We start from the raw sequence: 10708 nt of genomic DNA, 5'->3' as shown, positions 1-10708 counted from the left end.
TTGAATGGTTAATGAATGACAACAGGAACAATCTTTGTAATCACACATAGAATAGACTTAATTTAGTCTAATAAATTAGTTTAAGTCTGTAACATAAGTTGTCATCAAGGAGACTTGGTATGTTATAGTATCTTATTCTCGTCACACTGTTAAAACATGTATATTAAAAGGAATTGATAACAAAAGTGTAAATAGGTGCACACTTTAGAATTAAACATTTTTCTTTTACATTTTTAGTATTGATGCATCAAAAGAAGACGGCTCTCTTGGAAGATTAGTGAATGACAATCACAGATCTCCAAATTGCATCATGAAAAAAAATCATAGTAAACAACACACCACATATGTGTCTATTTGCTGTGAAAAAAATAGAAATCGGATCTGAAATTGAGTACAACTACGGTGATTGGCGTAAAATGGTACTTTGTTTTTGCTAATTTGTGTAAAAATGTGTTGCAAAAGTAAAAATTGGTGAACTAGTGCACGACAGCTACTGCTTTATGTCTGTCTCCATAATGCATTGTGACTTGTTGATAAGCATTCAGCTAAACTTTAAAAAAATGGCATATTTCTGAAAAAGAGCAAATTGTGTCTGTCAGCATGTAGTGTTTTATTGTTTGTATCTGAATTCCAGCAAACAAACAAGCAGACTTCTCCTGTGGCAGCAGAGATCGAGATGTCCCCCATAGATGGTGCTTTGCATGAGAATTCAAACCAGAATGATGCTTGTGCACAGGTAATGGTGCGAGGTAGACAGTGTTGGCCTTAAAAGAAATGTGTTCCTCTGACTGACATCTTTCTACTATTGTCCTCATGGAGCCAGTGAACATCACACACTCATACATTTCTCTACTTTCAGTACTTTTCAGTAGTTTTTTTGTTTGTATCTAAATTGCAGGTAACAAACAAGATGGCTTCTGCTGTGGCAGTAGAGCCTGAGATGTCCCCCATACATGGTGCTTCACATGAGGATTCAGACCAAGATGATGCTTATGCACAGGTAATGTAGATACTGTTGGTCTGCACACTATGTAGTTCCATTACCAAGATAGGAGGAATTCAAACTGCTTGTCTGATGCAGCCTTTCATTCAGGGTGATGATATAGACTTCAGTTTTAAGGAAATGAGTTCCTCTGACTGACACCTTTTTAATCTTGTCCTCATGTAGCCAGTTAACATCACACACTCATACATTTCTCTACTCCACTTCTTGAAGCCAGTGGGCATCACACCCAAATGTTCCCAGGACAGTTCATGTGGGGCCCAGTTCACATCACACACTCATGCTTTTATCGCCTTAACTTCTTGTGAGCCTCACACACAAATGTTCCCAGTACACACCATGTGGGGCCCAGTTCACATCACACACTCACATTGTTTCTAGTCTTGACCCTCATGGGGCCCTCCGTATGGATCACAACTTAGGTGTTTTCACATCCTTGCTGCAATGCATGACATAATTTAAACTCTGATAATTGCAGGTATATTTTCACACTACTTGAACTGCTGCATGTTTGAAAAGGCTCATTTGAATTTGATGCATTCTAACCATCTGTAACGCACTGTGACACTTGTTGGTACCTCTGGAGAAGATGATGCTCTACATGTAGCTTTCAGTTTATGCTGTTTCAAACATGGTTTTCACATAAACTCTAGTAATGTGCATATTTCTAAATATAGAACATGTTGGATGTCAGTGCTTAATGCTTTTTGTTTGTATCTAAATTGCAGGTAACAAACAAGATGGCTTCTGCTGTGGCAGTAGAGCCTGAGATGTCCCCCATACATGGTGCTTCACATGAGGATTCAGACCAAGATGATGCTTATGCACAGGTAATGTAGATACTGTTGGTCTGCACACTATGTAGTTCCATTACCAAGATAGGAGGAATTCAAACTGCTTGTCTGATGTGGCCTTTCATTCAGGGTGATGATATAGACTTCAGTTTTAAGGAAATGAGTTCCTCTGACTGACACCTTTCTAATCTTGTCCTCATGTAGCCAGTTAACATCACACACTCATACATTTCTCTACTCCACTTCTTGAAGCCAGTGGGCATCACACCCAAATGTTCCCAGGACAGTTCATGTGGGGCCCAGTTCACATCACACACTCATGCTTTTATCGCCTTAACTTCTTGTGAGCCTCACACACAAATGTTCCCAGTACACACCATGTGGGGCCCAGTTCACATCACACACTCACATTGTTTCTAGTCTTGACCCTCATGGGGCCCTCCGTATGGATCACAACTTAGGTGTTTTCACATCCTTGCTGCAATGCATGACATAATTTAAACTCTGATAATTGCAGGTATATTTTTACACTACTTGAACTGCTGCATGTTTGAAAAGGCTCATTTGAATTTGATGCATTCTAACCATCTGTAACGCACTGTGACACTTGTTGGTACCTCTGGAGAAGATGATGCTCTACATGTAGCTTTCAGTTTATGCTGTTTCAAACATGGTTTTCACATAAACTCTAGTAATGTGCATATTTCTAAATATAGAACATGTTGGATGTCAGTGCTTAATGCTTTTTGTTTGTATCTAAATTGCAGGTAACAAACAAGATGGCTTCTGCTGTGGCAGTAGAGCCTGAGATGTCCCCCATACATGGTGCTTCACATGAGGATTCAGACCAAGATGATGCTTATGCACAGGTAATGTAGATACTGTTGGTCTGCACACTATGTAGTTCCATTACCAAGATAGGAGGAATTCAAACTGCTTGTCTGATGCAGGCCTTTCATTCAGGGTGATGATATAGACTTCAGTTTTAAGGAAATGAGTTCCTCTGACTGACACCTTTCTAATCTTGTCCTCATGTAGCCAGTTAACATCACACACTCATACATTTCTCTACTCCACTTCTTGAAGCCAGTGGGCATCACACCCAAATGTTCCCAGGACAGTTCATGTGGGGCCCAGTTCACATCACACACTCATGCTTTTATCGCCTTAACTTCTTGTGAGCCTCACACACAAATGTTCCCAGTACACACCATGTGGGGCCCAGTTCACATCACACACTCACATTGTTTCTAGTCTTGACCCTCATGGGGCCCTCCGTATGGATCACAACTTAGGTGTTTTCACATCCTTGCTGCAATGCATGACATAATTTAAACTCTGATAATTGCAGGTATATTTTCACACTACTTGAACTGCTGCATGTTTGAAAAGGCTCATTTGAATTTGATGCATTCTAACCATCTGTAACGCACTGTGACACTTGTTGGTACCTCTGGAGAAGATGATGCTCTACATGTAGCTTTCAGTTTATGCTGTTTCAAACATGGTTTTCACATAAACTCTAGTAATGTGCATATTTCTAAATATAGAACATGTTGGATGTCAGTGCTTAATGCTTTTTGTTTGTATCTAAATTGCAGGTAACAAACAAGATGGCTTCTGCTGTGGCAGTAGAGACTGAGATGTCCCCCATACATGGTGCTTCACATGAGGATTCAGACCAAGATGATGCTTATGCACAGGTAATGTACATACTGTTGGTCTGCACACTATGTAGTTCCATTACCAAGATAGGAGGAATTCAAACTGCTTGTCTGATGCAGCCTTTCATTCAGGGTGATGATATAGACTTCAGTTTTAAGGAAATGAGTTCCTCTGACTGACACCTTTCTAATCTTGTCCTCATGTAGCCAGTTAACATCACACACTCATACATTTCTCTACTCCACTTCTTGAAGCCAGTGGGCATCACACCCAAATGTTCCCAGGACAGTTCATGTGGGGCCCAGTTCACATCACACACTCATGCTTTTATCGCCTTAACTTCTTGTGAGCCTCACACACAAATGTTCCCAGTACACACCATGTGGGGCCCAGTTCACATCACACACTCACATTGTTTCTAGTCTTGACCCTCATGGGGCCCTCCGTATGGATCACAACTTAGGTGTTTTCACATCCTTGCTGCAATGCATGACATAATTTAAACTCTGATAATTGCAGGTATATTTTCACACTACTTGAACTGCTGCATGTTTGAAAAGGCTCATTTGAATTTGATGCATTCTAACCATCTATAACGCACTGTGACACTTGTTGGTACCTCTGGAGAAGATGATGCTCTACATGTAGCTTTCAGTTTATGCTGTTTCAAACATGGTTTTCACATAAACTTTAGTAATGTGCATATTTCTAAATATAGAACATGTTGGATGTCAGTGCTTAATGCTTTTTGTTTGTATCTAAATTGCAGGTAACAAACAAGATGGCTTCTGCTGTGGCAGTAGAGCCTGAGATGTCCCCCATACATGGTGCTTCACATGAGGATTCAGACCAAGATGATGCTTATGCACAGGTAATGTAGATACTGTTGGTCTGCACACTATGTAGTTCCATTACCAAGATAGGAGGAATTCAAACTGCTTGTCTGATGTGGCCTTTCATTCAGGGTGATGATATAGACTTCAGTTTTAAGGAAATGAGTTCCTCTGACTGACACCTTTCTAATCTTGTCCTCATGTAGCCAGTTAACATCACACACTCATACATTTCTCTACTCCACTTCTTGAAGCTAGTGGGCATCACACCCAAATGTTCCCAGGACAGTTCATGTGGGGCCCAGTTCACATCACACACTCATGCTTTTATCGCCTTAACTTCTTGTGAGCCTCACACACAAATGTTCCCAGTACACACCATGTGGGGCCCAGTTCACATAACACACTCACATTGTTTCTAGTCTTGACCCTCATGGGGTCCTCCGTATGGATCACAGCTTAGGTGTTTTCACATCCTTGCTGCAATGCATGACATGATTTAAACTCTGATAATTGCAGGTATATTTTTACACTACTTGAGCTGCTGCATGTTTGAAAAGGCTCATTTGAATTTGATGCATTCTAACCCTCAGTAATGCATTGTGACACTTGTAGGTACCTCTGCATATTATTGGGAAAATACCTGTCATAATTAAACCCATGTTACTTACTGCTTACGTTATGTTTAACTGAATTTAGATGTTAATCGTATGGCAGTTGCCCCTCGTGGATCATCCCCTAAGTGATGAAATAGGTGAGGACTGTATAGAAGACCAGCTTCTGAGTCTGCACTGCAATGAGGTTGTCAGAAAGAAAAGGAGTACAGAAAACATTCTGCTATTTCTCAGACACTTTTATTTTTTATGGCAATAGAATGTAGTTTAAAAATGCTTTCTTTGTGATGGATAGCCATACCTTGACATCACTCTGTTATGTTTTTGCAGATGCATAGAATATCAGATGTTTATGAGCCTCTGGGTAGTTCAAATGAGAGCATAGTGGATGAAACTGATGAGGATTCCATGAAAAACTATTCTGGTGGGCATTTTGAGCACAACGTTGTTCCAAAGTTGAGAAGGACAAAGAGCTTATTGGTACAGTTCTGACAGTCTGAATACAAGTAATTATTATAGTCTATTTTCAACAAAATCTTTTTCTTGTAACTGATTTTTTAAATGGATAGTCATACTTTTTTCTTCCTTTTTCTGATGGATAGAATACCAGTTTTTTCTGATGCTCTGTTTGATTCAAATAAGGACAGCACAGAAGGCCCTTCCTTTAAGTCTGAAAGGGCTTCACGAAGGCTGCAACCCGTAAACATCTCGTTTTTACTCACTTGTGTTGTCACTTAAAGGGTCAGGGTAAGACTTTAATACAGATACGACTCTGGACATATATGTCTGTAAAGTTCAACTTGACTGGTTTGTGGAGGCACAAAGCATGTGGCAGTTATCCTTTACATTACAAGTGACACATCAAGATAGGTTTTAATGTTTCTGTGCCAGTGCAGTAGGCAGTTAACCGTGTAGTAAGATGGTCATATTGAACAGTCATTTGGAGGTTGAAGTATTAACTTCAAGACAGCATCATTTCAAATCATTTCCCCTCATTCAAAGCCAGACTTTGCTTTACTGACAATTACTTCATGTTTTAAGTCAAAAAATTAATATATATAAAAATAATGTTTTTCTGTACCCAGAAGCCAGTGTGTACAAGGAGAGGATTCAGAAGATGAGGGCAGTGTGGCACCCCTATTGGAATGTACCTCATCATCTGCCCAAAACCAAGTGGTGTCAGCAAAAATGAGAGGTAAGCTTTGATTTACTTTAATAATACATACATTTCGCAGCCACTTTATTAAATACAACTACTGGTGTAACTGGCTCTGGAGATTAACTCGCCAGCCAAAGAATACAAACTGGTCTAGCCAAAGTATACCCTGGGGTATACTCTGCCTAGGCCAGTTTACACCTGTTGACGCAAAGAGATTAAGTATGGTAAGCTCTTAATTGTTCAGTTATTTAGGGCTTTTTTGTTTTTTTTACGAAGAGGTATGCTTAGCAAGTAAATCATTATTCTTACTAAAATGTCCCTTGAACTAATTACAATTAAAGAGATTCAAATCAATGGAAAAACTGAATTGCATACTAAGATAAAATTATATTGTAAGCAAAACATTATCAAAGAAGATCAACATTTGCTGTTGTTGATTTCCATTGTGACTGTATAGCTGATTTCAGTATAATATCTATTTATATTACCTTTGTATTGTGCTTGAATTACGATTGGCTTGATTTGTGCTCCAGAAATAAACCATTACATTGGCATAATATCTCATAGTATATTTTGCATAAAATCCATCCATCCATTGTCTATACACCACATAATCCTCATTAGGGTCATGGTGGGCTGGAGTCTATTCAGCTGACTTAGGGTGAAGGTTCACCTGGACAGTAGCGATGTGTCACAAAGACTACACATAGAGACAAACAATCACAGTCACATTCACACCTATGGATGATTTAGAATCACCAATTAACCTCAGCAGGTTTTTGACTGTGGGAGGAAGCTGGATAAACCTGGAGAAAACCCACACATGCACAGGAAGAACATGCAAACTCCACAGCAGAAAGATCCCAGGCCCAGGCTAGGGATGCAAACCTGGGATCTTCTAGCTGCACAGGCAGCAGTGCTAACTTACCAAGCTACTGTATAGCCTATTTTGCCTAAAAATGCTTGATTTAACTTAATTGACTGTTCTTAAATTAAGATAAAATTCATTTGATGATGTAATCTCATATTACATGGCATGTATTCTAGCCTGGAAGGTTTTATTCTGGGTTATTTCAGCCCCTGGGGTATAAAAGCTAAATTATACTTTTGCCAGGAGTTTAATCTGGCTTGTTAAATGCAGATCAAGTCAATCTTAGTTTAAGCACAAGTCAAAGACAATACAAAGAGGTATTATACTAAAATCTGTTGTACAGAAACAAGTGAAAGCAGCACTAACCAATGTGGATGTTCTTTCATAATGTTTTGCTTCAATTTTTCAGTTTTTCCTTTAATTTGAACTGTTTTCATTTAAGATAAGATCTACTTTATTCATCCTGGAGGAAATTATTTAAATTTAAATTAGCTCAAGGACATTCTAGTTATGTTCTTTCATAATGATTTGCTTGCTGAGCATACCTCTTTGTAAAAAAAAACTAACTAAACAATTAAGAGTTTAGCATGCTTAATCTTTGTGTCAACAGTTATAAACTGGCCTAGGCTAGAGTATACCCCTTTTAATTCTTGGTGTCATGAAACATCTGTTATGCCAATCTCTTGTTCCACTTCATCCCAAAGGTGCTCTATTGAACTGAGATTTGGTATATGTGGAGGACATCTGAGTCCAGAGAACTCATTGTCAAACTCATGTTCAAGAAACCAGTGTGAGATTATCTGTTTTGACTTTGTGACATGGAGCATTATCCTACTGGACGTGTCCATCAGAAGATGGTACGCTGTGGTCCTAAAGAGATTGACATGGTCAGCAGCAGTACTTAGGCAGGATATGAGGTATAAACCAGCTGGTACTAAGGGGCCCAAAGTGTGCCAAGAAAATCTCCACCATACCATTACATCACCAGCAGCAGCCTTAACCATCGATACAAGGCATGATGGATCCATGCTGTTATGTTGTTCACATCAAATTCTGACCCTGTCTACATCTATGTATGCTCTCTATTTTTTTCTGTACCAGAAGCCAGTGTGGCACAAGGCGAGGACTCAGAAGATGAGGACAGTGCGGCATCCCTGCAAGAATGTACCTCATCATCTGCCCAAAACCAGATGGTGTGAACAACAAAGAGAGGTAAGCTTTGCAATCTCCTTGATAGATATGATTCACATGGTTTTTGCAACAATAACAACTAGTGTTGTTTTTGGCAGCCTGTTTTAATTTTAGTTTTAGTCTCATCTGTGTCAAGCTGTCATTTTACTTTTTATCAGTTTTAGTCAAGTTCATACTCTTTTTTAGTCTAGTCAAGTTTTAGTCGACTAAAAGTCTGAGCATTTTAGTCTTGTTTTAGTCAGAATTGTCTATGACTATTTTATTTGTGTTAGTCGACAAAAACTGACAACACTTTAGTCTAGTTTAGTCACTGAAAATTGTATTTCAGTCTCTTTTCAGTAATGCAATTATATTTAACCAAGTCAATATAGTATACATACCAAGTAGTATAGACAAAACCAAAATGTTCTTTTAGCCAAACCCATTTCACAATTCAAACAAGATTATCTTTTTATCATATTATTATTACCTTATAGGTATAGGATTGAGTAAGTCACATTGCCTGCATCTGTGCAGTGTGACCTGATGCAGCCCAGACACGGGAAACAGAAATACTACAAAATAATAAATAAACGAGACGAAAGAACATTTCATCTCATCTCGTTTTGGTCAACGAAAATGAAGAGGCATTTTAGCGTAGTTTTTATTTTGTAAACCAAATTTAGTCTTGTTTTTATTGGTCAACAATATTGCATTATATATTTCATTATAGTTATCATCACATGACCAGCATTTACGTTGTCTCATCTCGTTTTCGTCATGTGATAAAGGTTTGTTGACAACAATATTTAGTCATAATTTTTGTTGACGAAAGCAACACTAGTAACAAATAATGCTGTGGTGCCTTGATTAGCCCTGCAGATATTCTGTTTTGTCTGAAATTGAGATTAAGCTTTTGGAAATTGTGTCCAGATTTGTCCTCATTTCACTATAGTTCTTGGACCATGTTTAAGATATTTTCCTTGTATTGTATGTCTTTTTTGCCTCTTTAGGTAAACAATCTGCTGTCAAAAGACGTTGGACGCCAGAGGAATCTGCTGCAGTTTACAGACATTTAAGGAAATTCATAGTGAGAAGCCAAGTTCCCGAAAAAGTGGACTGTGAGCACTGTATTACTGCAGAACCTCAAGCACTAGGAAACAGAGACTGGAAAGCAGTAAAATACTTCAAGAATCTTCTGCCATCAGAAGAGAACTACAGTGAATTGCTACTAGATGTGAGCAGTGTGTGGATTCTGCTTTATTCAAACTGTACCTGCCAGGTAACACTATCTACACAGCTGCATTTACAAACACAAACAGATGATGGAGTAAACAGAGCAGCCATCTTAGTACCTTAAAATGGCCAATTTCCTGTTAAGAGAATGTTCTGTTTGTTGTGGAATGTTACATAAGACTGCCAAGTTTTGTTCATTCATTAGGGTTATGTCGTGTTATGTCTGTGTTTCGTTGTCCCTCTCTGTCTCATTCTCTTTCTATGTCTGGTTCTGTCTCTATGTCTCATCTCTCTGTCTCGTCTCTCTCTCTGTCTCTCTGTCTCCTTGTGTCTCTCTGTCACGTCTCTCTGTTTCATTGTCTCTGTCTCATCTCTGTCTCATTATCTCTCTGTCTCGTCTCTGTCTCCTTGTCTCTATGTCTCATTCTCTCTCTGTATCTCGTCCTCTCTCTATGTCTAGTTCTCTCTTTGTGTCTAATGTCTGTCTCTCGTTCTCTGCCTGTGTCTCATTCTCTCTCTGTATCTCGTCCTCTCTCTATGTCTAGTTCTCTCTTTGTGTCTAATGTCTGTCTCTCGTTCTCTGCCTGTGTCTCATTGTCTCTCTGTGTCTCCTCACTCTCTGTCTTGTTCTCTCTCGCTCCTGTTCCAGCTTCTGATCAGTGAATTCTGGCTCGAAATATTCATCCATTTTAAGTTCCTCTGGAGCTGAACACCTGAAATTGTCTCAAGAAAGTTATATTAGGTTGTAGTTGTAATTAAAATAATAATGAATTAATTAATTACTGCTTTTTGCATTCATTTGTCTTTAACAACAGATCATAATAGTACTGCATTGTGAGTATTTTAGAGGGAAAGAGATGAGATGCAGAATGTAGAGAATGTAAATTACAGTGTATATCCTGATTCAGTCCCGCAGTGTGTTTGGAAATTAACACCAAGTAATGTAATTCATTGTTATAGATTTTAAATATGTCCCCATTAAGATATAAAGTGTAGAGATATACATGCGTGTGTGAAAAAAGACCTCACAAGTCCTAAATGTTAAAAACGGACCCCAGATGTGACCAAAAAACTGGCGTGGAGACAAAAGTTGTGAATTCTGTTAATTTGAAGTGATATTTATCATTTAGATTTTTTTTTTACCTTGCCTGATTTTTTACAAAGCTGTAGCACCACTGGAAAGGGTGGACCCCACAATTGGGCAAAGAGACAGCAGGCCCCTCAAGTGAGTTACGCGAGTATGTGTGTGTGTGTGTGTGTGTGTGTGTGCATTTGTAGTGGGCTACTTTGTGTGCAAAAGAAAATTATAGGTGATCATCACACTTCCTGGATCCTCTTCACACCAGAGATCCCGCAGGAGGAT

The 10708-nt window shown here is 38.8% G+C and overlaps 1 long non-coding RNA gene across 2 annotated transcripts; it reads left to right on the top strand.

Moving 5' to 3' along the window:
• Positions 1-4228: 4228 nt before the first annotated feature.
• Positions 4229-10571, top strand: LOC129347418 (uncharacterized). 2 transcript variants are annotated; one of them, XR_008599519.1, is made up of 5 exons: positions 4229-4333; positions 5995-6104; positions 8041-8151; positions 9123-9391; positions 10510-10571. It is a non-coding gene; the product is annotated as an uncharacterized LOC129347418 (long non-coding RNA). The 2 variants fall into 2 exon arrangements; XR_008599518.1 differs by lacking the exon at positions 10510-10571 and having other exon boundaries at positions 9123-9874.
• Positions 10572-10708: the final 137 nt, after the last annotated feature.

The sequence above is a fragment of the Amphiprion ocellaris genome, chromosome 18, assembly GCF_022539595.1.
Source record: "Amphiprion ocellaris isolate individual 3 ecotype Okinawa chromosome 18, ASM2253959v1, whole genome shotgun sequence".
In the NCBI taxonomy this organism is placed as follows: Eukaryota; Metazoa; Chordata; class Actinopteri; family Pomacentridae; genus Amphiprion; species Amphiprion ocellaris.
Note: the sequence above shows the minus strand (reverse complement) of the source record. Positions and strands in the feature narration are given on the sequence as shown.